An 18549-nucleotide genomic window follows, 5' to 3' on the forward strand; every position below is an offset into this window, starting at 1 on the left:
GTCTTTCCCGGATCACTTAGTTGTAAAATGGCGTCGCTACGCATGGTATCGTCGCTTAAATCAAGTCAACTTCTTCTACACCTTCAAATACACCGACTGTGCCTATATTTGGTGCATAAAAAGTGCGAGGGACGCAACTCTATAAGTATGTGGCTAGCGTGAAGAGAGAGAGAGAGAATGATGTACGGAAAGGCAGGGAGGATAGCTAGGCGACGCCCGGTATGCTACCCTGCACGTGGGGAGGCGGCCAAAGGGAGAGATAGAAAGGGGAGAGACGAAGGTGGATGAGTTTTTCACGTTTTTTCAGGCATAGAAGCGGTCGCATTTCTAGACAACACATTTAGAATTCTAAGCACGCGTGTTCCGAAGTATTCGCCCCCTAAGTTCCCACAGAATTTGCGTAATTACGCATGCAAAGCGGTGGCAGTCAACACGAAACTCCGCCCTAGTGTGACACAGCTGTTGCGTCGGGCGTTTCTGTCATTTCGATAGCGGAAGGTGGAAGTGAAGCAGTTATCAACATCGTCGGTCGCTCTACGCCGCTGTCAGAGGAAACGCCGTTTCACGCTGGGGGAGTTTCGCGACGACTGCCAACGCCTCGCATACTCAATTGTTCCGATCAAGCCGAAAATTTGGAAGCGAATACCTCGGAACACACGGGTGCCAGGAGAATTGTACCAAACGGAATAATGCTGGAATAAGATTGTCTCTAAGCTTCCAATACAAACATGCCCGCTTACTGCAGTCACTAAAAAAGTTGAAAATTGGTTTTTGAAGGAAAGAAAATTCAGAAACTGTCCCACATATCTCGGTGGACACCCGAACCACGCCGTAAGGGAAGGGATAAAGGAGGGAGTAAAATAAGAAAGGATGAAGGATGTGCCGTAGTGGAGATCTCCGGAACAATTTCGACCATCTGGGGATCTTTAACATGCATTGACATCGCACAGCACACGGGGGCCTTTTGCGTTTCGCCTGCATCGAAACACGGCCGCCGCGGTTGGGTTCGTAACTGGGTACTCCGGCTCAGTAGACGAGCGCCTTAACCACTGAGCCACTGCGGCGGGTAACACTAAAAAGTTCATTAATCAATTTTGGGTAATTAGGTGCCCGATGGTGACAATTATCATCGCACTTTGTGTCCCCCTAGCCACATATTCACACAACTGTCAACGCCTAATTTGAAGAAATCTGTAAAGCCTAATTTTGTTCGCACTGTATAAACGAGCTTAAAAAATCAGAGCCGAACCTTAGAGCTCTCTTACATCTGCATGTAAGAGTAGAGAGTGCATGTAGTGTTCTGTTTTTCATGCTATGCTGCCTGAAGTTTGCGATGGCGCATGTTGATGCTACGAGCAGAAGGTTGGGTAACTTACGTAGCCACACTTAATTGCCTGAATCCAAACTAATACGACTGCATTAAAAATAAAAATTAATGACAAATATATAAGCTAAACAGCCATTATATACGTGTATTTTCGGTTATTATTTGGGAAAGTTAAATTCAATACGCTCCTCATGTGCACCGCCCGACTAGCGGGCAGGGAGAACGACCTAATCGAACTTCAGCATTACCTTCAGTGTTACTTGTGAACCGCCTATGTATCCTAATTCAGAGGAAAGCGTGACCACTTCTTGCCGACGCTTTATTTTTGTCTTTTTGTCAAATGCCTATTCAGCACTATTTTACTTTCGCACGCCGTGTCTTGATGCCGGGTGTGGACCTGCGTTGAGAGGTATCACGTTGCGTCATTTATTCTGCCCTGTCCACCTTGCGGCCTACAGACCGTGCAGCGAGCGTTTAACCGAACCGCTCCCTTGCGAGGAATCGCGCAGCCGACACCTCGTGCGAGCGTTTCGATCTGCGTCGGCGCTGGGCGAGCCGCAGTCCACGCGCCGCGGGCGGCCCATTTCGTGGACCGCTATGAGGGCGCCACCGAGCAGCATCCGTGCGAGTGTAGCGCCCCCGCGACTCGTTGAACGCATGCGTGGAGCGCGCCCGCTCCTCCCATCCATGGTGGGGAGTGGTTCTACCGGCGTGTTTCTCGACCCCTCACTGCGGCAGTGCATGTCGGTCTGCGGCGCTCATCGGGCGCGGTGTGCTCGCGCTCCTGGCCCTGCTCTGTAGGCCACGCACTCTCTCCTCTCGGCGTGCCCCGCTTGGCGCACCTGGTGGGTCCGCGCGTCGCGACTTCCCTCGCCGGCCTCCGTGTCACATCTGGCCCCGAGCAGCAGGGGAAAGCGCCCCTCTTGACGGGACACCATGTGACGGTGTGCGCGTTCGACGCAAGGACTGTTAAGACGCTAGCTGTCAATACGCGTCGGCGTTCGAACGGAAAGATACGGGAGAACTTGGAAAAGACAAAAAGTGCGAAGGTACCAGCTGGTTTCGACAGTGCTGACCTAGCGTTGCTCTTGTGCGAACCAGTCGTCGAGGCCTCTGAGCGTTTCGCGGCACAGACAACGAGTGTCAGACTACGCGTGACGTCTCGCTCAGCTGTTCCCTGCTGCCAACGGCCCGTGTCGACGGTCGGCCGTTGAAGGGGCTCGTGATGTGAGGTAAGCGAGCAGCGTGCGTCCCGATGGTGCGCGGGCCTCTTTGGCCCCTCAATTTGCAGTGAGTCGTTTATTTTGCTCCTTTTACGCCGTGTAGTAGCTCAAGTAACATACTACTTGACCTACTACGTGTTCGGAAATTCATTGCAGATGGATCGTGATATGCAGGACTTTCTGACCCTATTCGAAGAAAAAAAAAAATTCTTTTTTTTTTAAGAAGCCAATGCTGTGGCTAAAATTGGCATCTTCGCCGAAAGAAGGAATGAGCGTTGATAACAGAAGTCATGTTCATGGTCACTGTCCGATGATTTCGTCGTGAGCCAAATACTGCGCTAATTATTCAATTGCATCGTGCTACGCAGAAGAAAGAGCTACAACTGTTACACACAAGAACAATTATTACCCAACAAACTATTTGAGCACTTCGGCTTCTGGCGCTATGCTTCACGAGAGGAAATAGTATATCCTAAATAATATTGTACTGATAACCATACCAACGAATTTTCTTCGAGGTGCGTACAAGTGCTCTATAAACTGTCTGTTCGATTTTTCTTCTCGCGGTAAATTATATATCCGTCGTTGGTGCTAAATATTAGTTTTTGCAGTCAGTGTCCATTTTATACTGTGATGCACACTCTGGCAATCCGACCAACTGTGAAATGCTCTAATGTAGCCTGCGAAGCTAACCTAGTCTCCTCTGTTTTCTCGTTCAAACATTTGTTGTTTTCCTCTTACCTCACTTTATTTTTTTTTTATTCTGTTACTTTGTGCAGATTCAGCTGATTGATTTTATCGATGCCGTGAACGCGGAACTTCTTACTTAGACTTTCAGTAAACCAAATGACAGATCGCGAGCGTACGTTTTAAGTTATATCTGGATGTAGAGAAGAAGTAACAGATGCTTTCCTTACTTTCGATATGGTCTAGGTCGCACCGCAGTGCCTTCGTGGTGAGGTTTCGGCAGCCCCGCGAACAGTCGGCGAAATGCCCAGCACGTAAGCGGCGGGTATACACCGGTATCATTAGTGTTATACTAGGTTTTTGACGCGATACTTTTACAAATTGCTATTTACCAAGAGTTTGTTCGCTACAAGGCATGCAGTATAGGGAGCTGCGGAGTAGTTTCGATTGCCTGGCGCTCTTTGACGTGCACTGAGATATGAGTCACTATGGGGGCGTTTTTGCATTTCGCCTTCATGGAAATGCAGCCGGGATCGAACCGGCATCGATGAGGCCTTCATGCCAGACCTATCTTCTTTCTATTTTGAACCGGGTCTGCCCACAAGAAATTGATTTTAACGACGAAAATTTGGTATCTTAGGTTGTATTAGGCCACAGAAAAGAATACTCCTCAACCCCTCCCCCCCCCCCCCTCCCTTTTTTTTTCTTTTACCAAAGGGAATATAAACCGCAGAGTGTCGCCTTCACTGTCAAAAGAGCCGGCAATGAGAAAAAGTGCGAGGAGATGTTCCCGACCAAAGGGGAGAACTGGTGCGAAGCTACGCCGTTCACTGGTGTCACTGCAGGAGAATTATTGCAGATTAAGCTGCACTAAAACCTCCTTTCGATAACTGCCTTGGACGCGGGGAGGACAGATTTTGAAAATAAATTCGTCCCTCAGAACTGATTATGTTAGCCGGTAAGGCGTCTGCTATAACTATAAGCTGAAAAAAAGGATCTTCCCCCCATACACGACCAGCTTTCCTCCGGTTTATTTTCTGCCTTTGTTGCGAAGCTTAATTTAACCTCATGTGCGGAGAAGGTGAGCTCAGTTTTACTTAACATGCTTCGGTTTAGTTTGAGTTGGGCGGAGAACTAACTGTGACTGCGGAAGCATCAGCGTTGTGTTCCCGTTTTATTAGCGCACTGATCAATCGCCCAGAAGACCTTCAGTTTAAGTTAGTTGCTGCGTGTAATCTTCAAATAAACTCCAAATTATATAGAAGACGACATTCACAAGCAGTCCGATCTTTCAGCAATCAAAGGGGTTTTTTTTTCTTTCTTTTAAAGACACTTTGTGTTGCCCGCAGCAAACGACGTAAACGGTTGCGCAGGCTACGTAACGTGAGGCTTTACGACAGGTAATCCGTTTAGGATTATCACTCTTCAATCATATTTGGTTTTCTTTTTATTGTTAATTGCTATTATCAGCACCCGCCGAATTTCGTCAAACCATCGCTGACCTCCGCTGGTTGACGAGGTAAGGGTGATGTGCTTGAGTTCCTTTTTTTCCCTCTCTGGTTAACGCACGTTTCTTCTTCTGCACTTACGCACGGATGCCGCAAGCAAAGGTGAATTTAAAGGGCCATTGACTAAACTTCTTTATTCGTTATTATTAGAAAAATCGGGCGCTATTTAGGTAACACAATACGAGCTCCTTCCACGTCCCTGATGTAAGACAGCTACGCACGTCTCCGTCATAAAAAAAAACATAAATAAATAAAAACAGAACCTAACGCGGTCTCTCTAGCGCTAGCCGCTTATAGTTTGCCAATGTTGAGAGGCGCGTGACAGAAATAAAGCAGAGCTCGTTTCAAGAACACCCATTTAGCGCTGCTATGCCGCAGTAGCTGGCAAAGGATGAGAGATCAAGAACCAGGAAGAGCAATAACGCTGCTTTATTCGTCCAGTGATATCCACGCAGATTTTTTTTTTCTGCTTACCTCATTTAGGAGCGGCGATGCTTAACGATGAGACCCAGTGTGCGAGTCCTCTCACCCAGCCCCCTGTTGGGCCCGCTCAGGTGCACCCGAGTAGTTGAAGAGAAATTTGAGACACCGCATTTCCTTCGAGGCTTGGGTGCGGCGCCAGCAAAACAAGTTCTGCCGTTTCAGGCTTGGTTAGGTAAGGCACGACAAATTGAATTTCTTGGGTGAACGCACCGCTGTGCGTACATCAAGACGGATGCACAGGCGAAGACGGACTGTATAGCAAGACGGGAGTGGGACCAGACTGCGCGGTAACAATCTTCTTCCTGCTCTTACCTTCATTTTATTGCACCGTTCTTTTTTATTCTCCCTTGTTACACTAAACATTCATTCAGGTTTTTGCTACCTGAAACGTACAAAAAAAAGGCTGCTTTGTATTTTTACTCTGTCATTCAAGGTAAAACCGACATAGTTAAGGCGATCTTCACAGAGGCTTCCCTGCAGTAATTTGTAGCTTTGAGCCGTATTTAGCTGCTATTGCTTTTTCATTCAAAGAAACTGGGTTCACATGCTGCAGGGGCGCTTGGACAGCGCAACTGTCGTGCTCTTCTATTTCACTTCTCCGTAGAATAAATGAAGACAATAGTTTTATTCCTAGACCAGTTTGAGAATTGGAATGGACGAACTCAACAGTAATGCTGGAACACAGCGTTGAATGTCACCATATTTGATGTTATTAGCGACACAGCCTGGCATCTGAATGTCTCAATGTTTGGTCTTATATAGTTACGCCAATTAATTAGGAAAAATTAAGGACGGCTCCTAGCCAGTGCAGCTAAGCCTAGCGGCCTATCAAGTCCTGTTCTGCAGCCACTCGGTCATTCTCTTTCTTACGTCACTGATGACGTCAACTCGCTGTTTTTGAATGTTCAAAGCCATGCGCCACGTGGTGGCAGCCAAGAGAACTAGAAGCGTTTGTCCCGAATTTCTGGTAATGATTACCGTTAAAAGTTATCGCTATTCTGCCTTGTAATTTTTCTGCGGCCTTCAGAGCTCATCAGTCAATTTCTTCTGCAAGCTGGTAACGTCTACCACGATATGCACCGACTCTTGCGCTTAGGTATGAGTGCCAGCTCTAAGAAAAAAAAAAGCAAAAAAACGGCTGAGCCCATCCTAAAGGAAAGGTGCATTCAGCGGCAGATTGTTTGTAAGAAGAAACAAATTACTGCTTAGCATATTTATCACCTTGACACAATCGATTGCAAAACGGAGCCCAAGTCGCGCAGTACTTGCTGCATCTGACTATCTTAATCGCATTGTTAGCGTCATTGCGAACATTTGTGGTACTGATGCAGCGCACACCTCAGCCTGGTTTTATAGCTTATGCTTGTGCATCGGCAATTCAAGCATACTTCGTTATATTTTTTTTTTAAATGGACTTAGTTCTCTTGGCCCATGTTACTCTGGCTATACACCGGCCCGTTCCCTCGAATTCCAAAGTTGTTGTTTTTTTCTTAGTGAGGAGGTCACTCTGATATTTTATTCGTCTCATCCGTGTATTTCGGATATGGATTTTGTAAGCGTGCGTGTCAGCGACTAGAGCGTTTGCTTGCATGTGCGTGCGAGTATGTGTGATACGTGTGCGTGCTGAAAGAAAAGTAAGCTAAAGCCTCTCTGCTTTCTCTCATCCATGAATACATCCGCATACTTCACCGCGCAAATAAAACCGAACGGCTGAACGTACGCTTATCTCAATGTGCGGAAAATAATTTTTGCAGTAAAAAGTTGGCTGATTCAAACAGCTACGTTCATTTTCATATGTTTTTTTTTATACCGAAGTCAAAACTGAGCAGCTTTGCGATCCACTGCCGAAGGGACCCCAGGTAAACTCCTCTGAACGCTATTTTGTATCTTCTTTTAAGGCACAAATTTTCCTCTGTTTTCTCGTGTACCTCTCGGGAATGAGGATAAGTGGGGAGTGCCAGGCTGTGTCTTTCAGTTGTGCGAATGCTTTGCGATTGGGTGTTCACACATGTAGGGCTTTTGTTTATTGGCAGACTCAATACGAAGCTTCCTTGTTTGTCCGTTCAGAGAAAACATAAGTCAGCAAAAACTGAACAGAAATCTGGCGTGCACGTTTAGCTGGAGCCTCGTGATTGGTAAGGCGACGTTTTTTTTTGTTTTTTTTTTCGACTCACTCTAGGTCATACAGTAGACGGCGCATTATACTAATGGGCGAAGAGGAGAAGCGCAACTTCCCAAGCGCAGCGTTTGTCGATGAGCATACATATTCCGCAGTTGGGGCCGGCCGCGTTCTGTTCGGCTTCATCGTTTGCAGGTACTACGTTTATGGACGGACGCCGCCGCATGACGTTGCGGACAACGCTGCCTGCGGCCGATCGAAACCAGATTTAGCCGGCCCTCCCATATTGATGCGTGATTGGTTCCGAACACGCTTAATTCCCGCATCGACTTCGTCCGCGCCTGCATTATTCATATTTCGGCAGGACAACTTCCTCGATTCCGGTGAAGGAGGTGGAGCAGCCGGGGTTGCTGTGATGCCAGTGACAAGCTGCGTATGCTTGGACTTAGTATGCGTATATAGCGTGCTGCGGCTCATCTGTGCAGGGCTCGTGCGAAGGCGCCCTCTTAGCGTTCACTTACGTAGCTTCAGTGAAGCTGTTCGGCGTACATGTTAAGGGAGGATAAATGCGCAATCAGAGCTGGACCTTTTAAGAAGAAAGAACTAAAGGAGGAACGTGGTGGCAAAGAGCCGAAAAGTTCAAAAGCATTCAACATTTTCGCAGCTAAGAGCTTGCGAGAATGAGCGAAACATTAAGGCCCGACAAATGCAAAAAAGGCACCGAATTTGGCACGCTTGTGAGGCTTTCGCCAATAATTTGTGCGCTTTGATTGTGCCCTGCAGCTTTTCGGTTATGATGTCGTGAAGATGGATGAAATCAATGCTTAATTACAGCTTTTCACTTTGAGCGCTGAAAAATGAGCCAATGTGACAGGCAATTAAGGGGCGTACATGAAAGAGGAAAAATTAAATTAAACAGACACAGCGAAACCTGCTTCCATTAGCTCAACACTCAGTTTTAGCTCTTTGCAGATGCAAGAAGTAGTTACAGCATCCCAAAGGCTAGCAGCTCTTCATTTCCCTTCCGCTTGTTCGCTTAGAACGAAATCTTTTTATTAAGAATCACGTGGCACAAGGTTTGAAAATTTCTGCATGCCGTGGATTTGATGAAAGCAGGTATAAAATTTAGAGCACGGATCATTCTCAGAGATGTGCATGGTGCTCTGTTGTCACAAGTTCCCCCCCCCCCCCCCACCTCCTCTCCCGTACGTATTTTATTTAACACCCGTCAACCACTTTCGAAGGCACTCGCGGACCGGTATAAATCCCTTTCTTTGTATGTCCCTTTCATCCTTAAGGCGGTTTTAAAAGCAGCATTAAGACGAATCGCCCCACCAATCGAGCGTCTTCTCCCGTAATCCTTTTTGGCAGCGCTCGGGGGACAATTTATGAGCGCCGCCTTTTATTTATCGGCGCCACGAGGTGGCCCAAGAGGCAGCTGCTTCTTCCTAGGGACCTCCTCCAAACTGGCTCTTCGCGAGCGGCTTCTCCTTTTCGAGCCGAGTGTGCTCGCGATCGTTGGTCGGAGATCATCAGCCGCCGTCGATCGCGGTTCCCAGTTACGTCTTTCGATTCGCCACGTGTAATCACAAAGGGAAGCGCCCCGGCGTCAGTGCGGGCCGCGCAGCGGGAAAACGGGGCCGACCGCGTAAAACGCTCTCCCCGGGCCCGCCTGGCCGCCTAATGTGCGCTGCAGCTGCCGCCGCCGCCGCCTCGTCGCTCGCCTCGGGAGGGACGATCTGTCCGGCGCATGTACTACGCACTTGCGTGCTGCCCCCACAAGCTCTGAGATATGCGTACAGTATCGAGCGCTAAAAAGGAGACTGCTTTAGCTTCGGGCATTTTTTTTTATTCGTGCGGCCCAGGGTTTATCAATGATTCCGATATGCGGGGAAAGGGTTAGGGTACGGCAGACAACTCCGTGGCTAAATGAAAAACGTTTAAAAAGAAACGTCGATGAGGGGGGCGAAGAGTCAGCAGCGCCAGCCGTCGAGCGGGGTTGTGTCGGCCACCTGATACGCTGGTATGCACAAATCACTGGTGTGACCGCATGGCTTTGCTCATGCAAGCCCCATGCATCTCTTACAAGCCTAAAAAATTCGCTTATTGTGCGAGTTCGGCATGTTTTCTGTATTCCTTCATGCGAAAGGTTCTTGTACCAGTAAAAACAGTGACATCAGTCTCGCTCTCGCGAGGGTGTCACATCAAGCACCCGAAATTTTTATGTCGCCGGTTTTTTGTTGTCCCACTGGGGCCGTTTAGTCGTGACAACCGAAATATGCCAGAAAAAGAAAAAAAAAAATGTCAGGATCGCGTCGCGGTCAGTGAACGAGGAGTTTTTATTTTGCCCTTTTACTTTCTCTCCGCGGGATTACGATGTTTTTGTCCAAACACGTACGCAGACATAGACTTACTATCTGATTGAGAAGTTTTGCAGAAATCGGTAATAAAATATGGACCAAGGCTTTAAAATAGAATGGTTAACTACAACATTGTTTAGGTCACACAGTTTTGTTTTCCGTGTATATGACAATATCATCACGAATTGGTTCATCCCTGAATTTTCTGCGAGTCCTTTACAACCTTCTATACACTCAGCCAGCCTAAACGTTTCAATTTACTGCACTTTGTGGCTTCAGAAGAAACACGCCGGTTTAATTTCAAAAGAACAGCTAAACGTAGGGACCGGTTCTGAAGAAATGTATGCACATCCGTACATAACATGGAAACAAGCTGCAGTGTGCGCGCATGATTTCAATGTCACGAGGTCAAACCAGGTGCTTACGCTTTGGGCTGACGTCCTACTCTCAGGAACACTGCCAGTTAAAAGCTGTGGAAAGTCTATTGAAATTTCACAAAAGTTAGCACATGTTACTTGATGAGGGTTTTAATGTCGGTATAAATTTCTCCAAATATAGGAGCTATGCCATGTATCATGCACTGCATTCTCAGCTCCTCAAAACAACAACGAAAACACTCCATTGCTTTTCAGATCTTTGAAGGCTACTGCCCCATTCGGTTTCTTTGCTGTTGATTTCTAGCTGTGCGACCTCACACGCGAAGAACACATGAATCATGCTAGAAAATAACCGTTCATTTTTTTCGGTTGCTTAATTAATATTGCTTAATAAAATATAGTCATGTATCACTAGGAGCTTGAATTCTCCATTAATAAGGTTCTTGTGCCTTGATCTATGCAGATAAAAAGCTGTATTTATTTATTTTAGTCATTGTTGCGAAAAGTGCTAAAAATAAAAAATAAGGTATGTATTAAGGCGGGACTGATCTATTTATTTAAGAGCAGCTGCTGCTCTACTAGTACAAAGCCTTGACGCATGCGATGTGAGCTCTAAGTTAATTAGTTTAGTCCATCAGCATTTCATGCAAGATAAAAAGATCAGCATGGTTTGAATCTGCCACAAAAGGAAGCCAGACGCACAGGCGGCGCGGCCACATTGTTTCTCGGATTTGTTTCGTTCTTTGAAGGAAACCCTCAACTTGGAGAAATCACAAGCGAACACGTTGACTGGCACAATAGTCGCCACTGTTTTTTGTTTTTGTTTTATGAAACTGATAAGCGAAAGGTTAGGCGTCCTGCTGTCGCATGCCACGTGTCCGGATAAAGCAGCAGATGCCATCGCATTTGCCGGAGCATTAGATTACACTGACATGGGTGTTCTACGTATACACAATACAGTTTTGAGTCTGCCTGGTAAAAAGAAACCAAAAAGAGGCATTGTTCCTACTCAAGGCCGAAGCCGAGCCTTTGTCCCACGCCCAGACTGAGGGGCTCAGGTATCCGTACGATGGCTCAGCTATTGTGGCGCTCTCATACTGAGTGTAGGTTGCCGAGGTGGATTTCACGGCCGCAAACAGCCGCGTTTTGATGGAGGTACATTTACAGCGCTCACTCACTTGCACACTGATGATAGCGCACGTTACACTTCACGCGGCCAAAATTAATCCGGATCGGAAGCCTTTATAGTGAGTCGATCTCTCTACGAGTGAAAGCGTGGTGTCCGCTGGTGTATGTTTGCAGCATTAACGAAGCCAGGTAGCAGTCACAACAGCGAGCAGGGACACGCGTGGGACTGGCGGTGTCAGCACAGAGAGCTTCGACTTGCATTTCTGAATAAAAGATCAGCGTTAGCACCTGCGCTAAACTACGCAAGGCGAGTTTGAAAAATTTTCGTGCAAACGGGCGTGGCAAATCTTGGTCAGTTCGGACAAGCTGCTAGCAAGGAGTAAGGCCATTTTGCCTGTGTTCACTCCCATATGCCCGTTCATCGACAGGGCGTAGTGTGGCTGTGGTACCGTGTAGCCGAGTAACATTCTCCGTGTTCGTGGCGCAGTGCAGTTAAATGGACTTAGGTCCTGCGCGAGAAGCAGTGTGTAAAACAGTTCAAAGAGGAAAAGTGACGCAAGAGACAGAGCTCATCCCGTCTGTTGCGCTCTTTGCTTATAGATCACGCCCAACCAAATCTATCCCAACATCCAACAAAAGTGAAATTTAGGTCGGCCTTGCCCCAAAATGAGCGAAAACGATGCACATACGAGCCGGATACTTTGCAGATGTTACTTACGTGGCGATTCATCAAAGTATTTTCTAATGCTAAATGTGAAAGCACCCATACAGGGAAAGGAAACAGCTTCCTGGGTGATTTATAGTTTTCTTCTGTTTCATAATTACCCACACGTCCGTTGGCACCTAGCTAAACGCACGTTGGTCTTGTCGGTCACGCATGACAAAACCATTCCTTGAAACAGCAGAGGGAATCCCCCACGCTTGTGATTCGTGGTATTGCTACTCGATTCGTTTTACTGCGAAAACACTACTTCATTAGCAATATTGGCCCTAAGCCTCTCAGATACCAGCAGAAATAAAATAAATATTGCCGCGACTGGGTTGCGAACCCGTGGCGGCGTTAACAGACCAGCTTCGCTGGTTACTGCAGGAGAGCACTATGCTATCGCCGCAGCCGATCACGCCTGGTGTTGAACTGCAACAGTGCAACGTCATCTTTATCAACTTCCATCCGTGCGCAACTCAAATTGGCAGTGGCTTAGCTCGGTTATGCCATGATATACGTAGCGGAAGAAGGCATGCGACACAGCTGGCGAAGCGAGCGGAGGCGAGCGAAACGACGATGCAAGCGGTGTGACGTCATACCAAACGGCGGCGGCGGCTCCGCGGCGAGGCGCGCGGCGTGACGTCATGCCAGATGGCGCGGCGAACGCCAGCCGCGGCAGTTGCCTGGCAACGGCTCAAGGCCGGTCTCTGTGCCTCCTCGGAGCACGGCCACAGCGAAATCGCAAGTTCGTGGCCAATGTAGCTTTCGCTACAAAAGCACTATTAGCCTCCTACCCCGTAAAATCCGCAGGTGGACGTGAAGCCTCTGACACAGTCACGAAAGGAAAGGAAACACGCATAACTGGCTGCCTGGGTCAGTGGACACCACAGTCGTGCTTTGAGTTACGGGACGATAGTGACAGAGAGATGTGTGGTGCTTGCGTTGGCAGAAACGCCGGACATGAGCAATAGCCCACCGGCCTTTTTGGGGAAATTTATTTAGAGGAGACGAGTAACGTAGATGAGATTTTAAAGCGAGCGTGACAAGCCCGGGACGACTCAGTCTTATCTGAGACGGGTAGCGCGCCTGGGCTTTCGCAGCACCAACAGATGGCGGTTGATGTCGACCTGCAAAAACTTGCTTTTGCACAATATTTTGTTGTTAGCACTGCTAAACCGCATTTTTTTTTGTCTGCATTTCATCGGTGGACGCAACAGAAAACGTTATTTCTTGACAAGTCACCGCTCTGCAAAGTCATTGCGGATCGCATCGGTGCGCATCGGGCGCGGCGGGGAGCCAACACCGGCTACCGGATACCCGTCCCCCACCCTCGTTCGGAGCCTGGTAAACCTCCGCGAAATCGCCTCATCCCCTACGAGGTGGTTGCTGCGGACGCGGTGGTTAGACGGTAACTTTCGAACGCCCATGTCTTTCCGGTTGACCGCGTACAGGGCTAGAATCTTGAAGGGCAGGCTGAAATAGCCCAAACAACGTTTTTTGTTGTCGTGGCTTCATTATCGTCACATAGCCTACTGCAATGATTAAATTTCTTATCGGTTTCCATAAAACATATCTTTAGTAAATTTTGGTCCCAAAGTTCAAGTCGATATAACTATTTCTCGGACACCAAATTCGAATCTTCTTCATGGAAGTAGTAGTAGTAAAAACATCTTTATTTACTGGAAATGAAGTTCCCCCGGGTGGTGCCCCTAGTCTGGGGCCCCACACGTGGCGTCCTCCGCACGCTCCACCAGCATTGCTGGCCAGTGGCCGTGGAGTCGGGGAGGAATAATCATTACCCGAAAAGAGCAACTCACACATTCGCTGCCTGTCTCACAGCTTGGGCGCTTCCACACAGCGTCATTTCAGAGTGTGAACAAGAAGTTGGCGACTCTGTGTAGCTTTCACTAGCACTGACGTGAGTTTATTTATTTATTTATTTATCATCATACCCACAGCGCCATTGGCTGGCATTACAGTGGGGGGGTAGAAGAAAAAGTACACAAATGCTACCGCGTGCAGGTGGTTACAAAAAAAAGATAACAATGAGATAGAAAGAACACGGAATTATTATACACAAAAAAATGTCACAGCATGGAAGAAAATGAATCAGTTGGTTCGTTGTTTGGGAGCACACCACTATATAGCGTGGGCGTCAGAGGTAAAACCCCTCGGCGCCCGCGTTTTTCGCTGGCTTTTTGTGTGGACTCGGAATTGCCTTCCAGCAAGTGTCCTTTCTTTTTTTTTTCTCTCTCTCTCTCCCTCTTCCTTTTTCTCTTCCGCGCTTTGATCCTTCGTCACCTCCTCTAAATAAAGATGCGCGGCCCAAAAGGACGTGAGTCGCCTACAACGACCAGGCCTTTGAGCGGCGAGCTCCCTTTTCCTCGCGTTATACTGCAGCTTTATCTTCTTTTCTCTCCACTTGTTTATTACTGGCGCGTGTTCTGCCACCACTCCTTTCTTTTTTTTTTTTTTTACGTATCACAGGGGTTGTTTTCGTTACCCTGTCGCTCTTTTTTTTTGTGTGCGTGGTCTGTTCGTCTAGAATAAATGCAGTATTGACTTTCTGTGGCCTTCTGTTTTTCTACCTTTCTACTGGAGTTGCCGTCTGCGTCTGCTCGCCTCGGCTTCTATCGATGCAGCCCCGCCAGCGCTGTTTCCAATCCTAGTGTGGCTTACCGTCTTCTCGACTCGTTTCAACGGAGGGCGCCTGTCTTGCCGTCGCGCGCTCTGCGAAGTCATTTGTGTCTGCTTCGGTCTGCGGGACGCAGTTGGCCTCGATAGCTGCGCTGCTGACGTAGCTTGTGCCGAACGAGAGAGGAGCCCGGCAGTCAGCGGGAGAAAGGCGCTAGGCTGAACGACGAGCTGAGAGCGTGACTGTGGAGGCTACGGACAGCCGCTCCATCTTGTGGCCGCCCTGGAACGACTGGCTGGCGGACTCTGGTGCCCGGGTCGCTTTCATTAGGCGCCGGCGCTTGTTCGCGCGCAGCGTGGAAAATGGTCCCTGCAAAGGTCGTTGACACCGCTTAGCCCCTTGTCGGGGCCAGCTACAGGCAGTGAATTCCCTTAGCGCATTGCAGCGGCCCATTGTTACCCAATAAGCCCGTAACGGGCGAAATGCGTGTCCTACTCTGGGAAAAACACTTTGAGCTATGTATTGCTCATTAAGAGGAGGACGTGAAATGTGGTGCGCGATGGTAGCGCTATCTTCCGTCTGAACAGACTGCGCTCATTTTAATTTTTTTTATATATGCTGTCGGTGACGTGCAAAACTAGGCCATATTTCTAATACTTTATGATGCGACGCCACTCTTGCGCATAGTTTAGGTTGCAGGAGAAACTGGTGCTCCTCTGTAAAGACATGCTACTAAGTTCACAGATTCCACATGCTGAAGGGTCCGCGGCTATTTTTTTTTTACCTATTTTCGTTATTCAATCATTAGAACAAAAGTTTGTGTATATCAGTTTTGCACAAGCCGTGTTTCTTTCATTGCGAGTCGCTACTTCGGAGATACAGATTTTTGGAATAAATTCAGCCATAAAACAATCGTTGCCTTTGTCACGAACCTATTGGCACAAATGGATGATAAATTAGCGCTTAAAACTGTTAGGGTATTACCCTGTATTTCAGCGCCGTGTGGCTGCAAAAACTACTTGCGTAACCTGCACGACCCATTAAATGCTTGCCATAAGCATGTGCCACAGTGCAAACTGAGGCCACTCCCACAAACATATATTTTATTACAGATACCTGCCCACTGGTCATTATCATAGGGGGTTATTTAAACAGACCAAGGTAAGCGCCAACAAAAGCATGAAGTCAGTTGCAGTGAAAATTACACAAACTATTATCGCTTATCCCAACTAAAAGGGGAGGAAAGACAACGCATAATCACTACAAAGGATAAAGCATCTATTCATAAAATTTGGTACACATATCATAAAACAGTACACTAGAAGTAGTATCTAGAGCAGATTGATCTTTTCTCGTGCTCCACATTTGAACGGGATTAAACTCAAGAGTATCTGCATGTATCACCCCGAAGTACTGACCTCTGTAGATTTACACAAGGGCCGCCAATTAGCGACACCAGATGGCGGTATAGTTAGGTATGATGTGCATGCGTACCGCAATGGTCACAAGCTATTTAATTAGAAACATAAATTCCAATGACGCCTTTCAACACGTTCTCTATCAACACATCGATATACCCTGATTTTTGAGTGCTTCAAACTTTAACCAACCAAAGCACTTAGGTGCTCATGATTTCTTGCGCGCAGATAGAAAGGCACAAGAAAGAAATACGAATGAATGCAGGCGCTTGTGTCGTTTTTTTTTTTTTTTCGTAAAATTCTTCTTTAGCAGAGAAAGCCTATGAATAGATTTCAACCTGTTGAGCCCAGTAACCCGTTTTTCACTTCTTTTGTGTTACATGAGACTGCTGGTAACAGCTGTACATCACGTATACGGGAAGCTATTTGGCTCACTTACCTTCGTTCCGAACTGTTTTACAGTTAGCAGCGTATATACACCGCCGTATTTTTTTTTGCAGTTAAATGCAGTGTTTCAGCGAACAGCGAACCCGCCAGCCGTTTTTAATGTCAGGCTTTTTGAGGTGTAAAGTTATATAGTGCTGCATATTTGTACCAGCGGTGAAGTACATCTCAGAACAGGGGTATTCTGCTAATTAACTAGCAAAATGGTGAACTAAATTGTAAATTGTATTAGTGCATTTTTTTTTTGTTTAAAATGGATCGTTACTTTCTCGTGATCGCGCTACAATGCAGTTCTTTTGGCCTGTGTTGCCCTACTTCTTAGTCTTGAATTACTGCTGTATGTTTTAACTTCTTTAAAAAAATTGTTAGCTATTTAACTGTCGCTTAAAGGGCTGGATTGCAATTTTAGGATTGTACCTGACCGTTACTGATAGCCATATCAGTTTTCAGTATCTCTATAATGCGATCCTGCTCGGCGCTGCAGCGAAGTCCGGCCCGCCCGATGCCGAAATTGCAACCGTGTGATCGCACCAGACACACCAGCAAGTTAAACTCACATGGCGGACTACGTGTCCCGTGATCTCCTCTGCCCCACCTGGGAACCTGCTGGCTACTCCGGCACGGATCAAATACACGCGACCCGGTCATGTGGGTTTCATGACCGGGCCGCATAGTTTCGATTTAGCGCGCTGATGGGCTGCAACGTTGAGCTGCAACGCGGGGCAGAATCACATTTCGGCAATTCTAAAAACTGATATCGCTGCTACTAACGGTCAGCTACAAATATCTTATTACAAGCTGGCGCCTGTTATAGTTAAAAGTTAACTATCTGAATTTAGTAGTTAACACAGTCGTCCTGTTTGCTTGCGTCCTCCACCACTGATGTTACTATGCCGCAAGAACCACTTTAAACATCGAATAGCGTAATTCTCAAAATTACAGGTAGTCTTTACGAGAATGCTCTGCATTTTACTGGCTTAAACGCGTAGTTTATTATAACTGGCTTCCCAGTGATATAACGCTTGGAAGGGATTAATTCTCATGCTCTTCACAATTCCAGGCCATTAAGAAACCCTGCAATTATTTATAAAAGCGGATCCCGGGGCAAGGGGATTAATCAAATGAGTGTAAATCGCTTGGCTTCGAGCCCCTTGTTCCCATCCTAGTGCCGCTCGCAGAATTTGGCGATTCTTCTCGGTTCCTTCGCTATTACTCAGTTCTCCCCTTCTTATATGGCGGAGTAAAAAATGGCCCCAGGATGACGGGGCGCCGCCTTGCTAAGCCAGCCATTGAGCAAGCCTAATCCCATCGGTACGCGCGGCTCCATTGTCCGCCAGCTATTTTACTGCGAAATCCCACTGCGGTTCCCTGCCCATGGTGGACGCTTGCGTCTTGTGCCGCTGGCCGCGAATGTATACGAAGTGGGAGCTCTTTAAGCAAGCTGCTTTCAGAGCGAAATTAACATTTAACCGCGGTCACTACAAAGTGACGGATCTCCCCTACCCTTACAGGGGCTTTGTGCCAGACCGATAATGCTATTTCCCGGCATTGTTGCAGCGGCAGACCGCTTCCATTCCCTCTGCTTGAATGCAGCTGAAGGAGAATTTAGATAGGAAGTTGCCCAAGCTTTTTGAACTGCTCCGGTATATGGCAGTTCGCTCATTTTTCGGGAAAGTAATGTACAACCCTCGGAAACATCACGAGAACACTTATGGCGGGTAGTCGTTCAGGCTGTTAGCAGCTGCGTTCAGCTTTAATATACTTCGAGGACGGAGCTTTTCCTTGCATTTCAAAATAGATGCTTCACATAGATGTCCTACTTAGTGTTCATTTTCTAAGCCAGCTGATAAGCCGAGGCAATTGTATGCCGATGGTTACAGTCGCCATGGGTAACCTTTACGACGAGATAAATTATATGCATTAGAAGAAAATGCTAAGCAGCCACTTCGTGCGTTGAGAAAATCGTGAAATAACCTTTTAAAAAAAACCTCTGCTGGTGCGAATGAAGTAGTACCTCAATAATGAGATGTAATTTGTGCACAAATTGCCTTGCAGCACGTTCCTGTCGTATTAAGGCGCATAGCTACTGTTGTAACTCAAAGACTGTCGCTTAGGATGCCTAATCTACAGTTCT

At 47.2% G+C, this 18549-nt stretch overlaps 1 protein-coding gene across 1 annotated transcript in view; it reads left to right on the plus strand.

Annotated features, from left to right (window-relative positions):
* The first annotated feature begins 2065 nt into the window (after positions 1–2065).
* The window catches only part of LOC149350366 (protein O-mannosyl-transferase Tmtc3-like), a 359942-nt gene continuing 343458 nt past the window's right edge, over positions 2066–18549 (plus strand). The window contains exon 1 of the mRNA XM_089579380.1: positions 2066–2559. The gene's annotated coding sequence lies outside the window, so the exon portion shown is untranslated. The remainder of the gene's footprint in view (positions 2560–18549) is intronic.

This window comes from Amblyomma mixtum, chromosome 3 (genome assembly GCF_055824585.1).
Source record: "Amblyomma mixtum isolate Tamu chromosome 3, ASM5582458v1, whole genome shotgun sequence".
NCBI classification, from domain to species: domain Eukaryota; kingdom Metazoa; phylum Arthropoda; class Arachnida; order Ixodida; family Ixodidae; genus Amblyomma; species Amblyomma mixtum.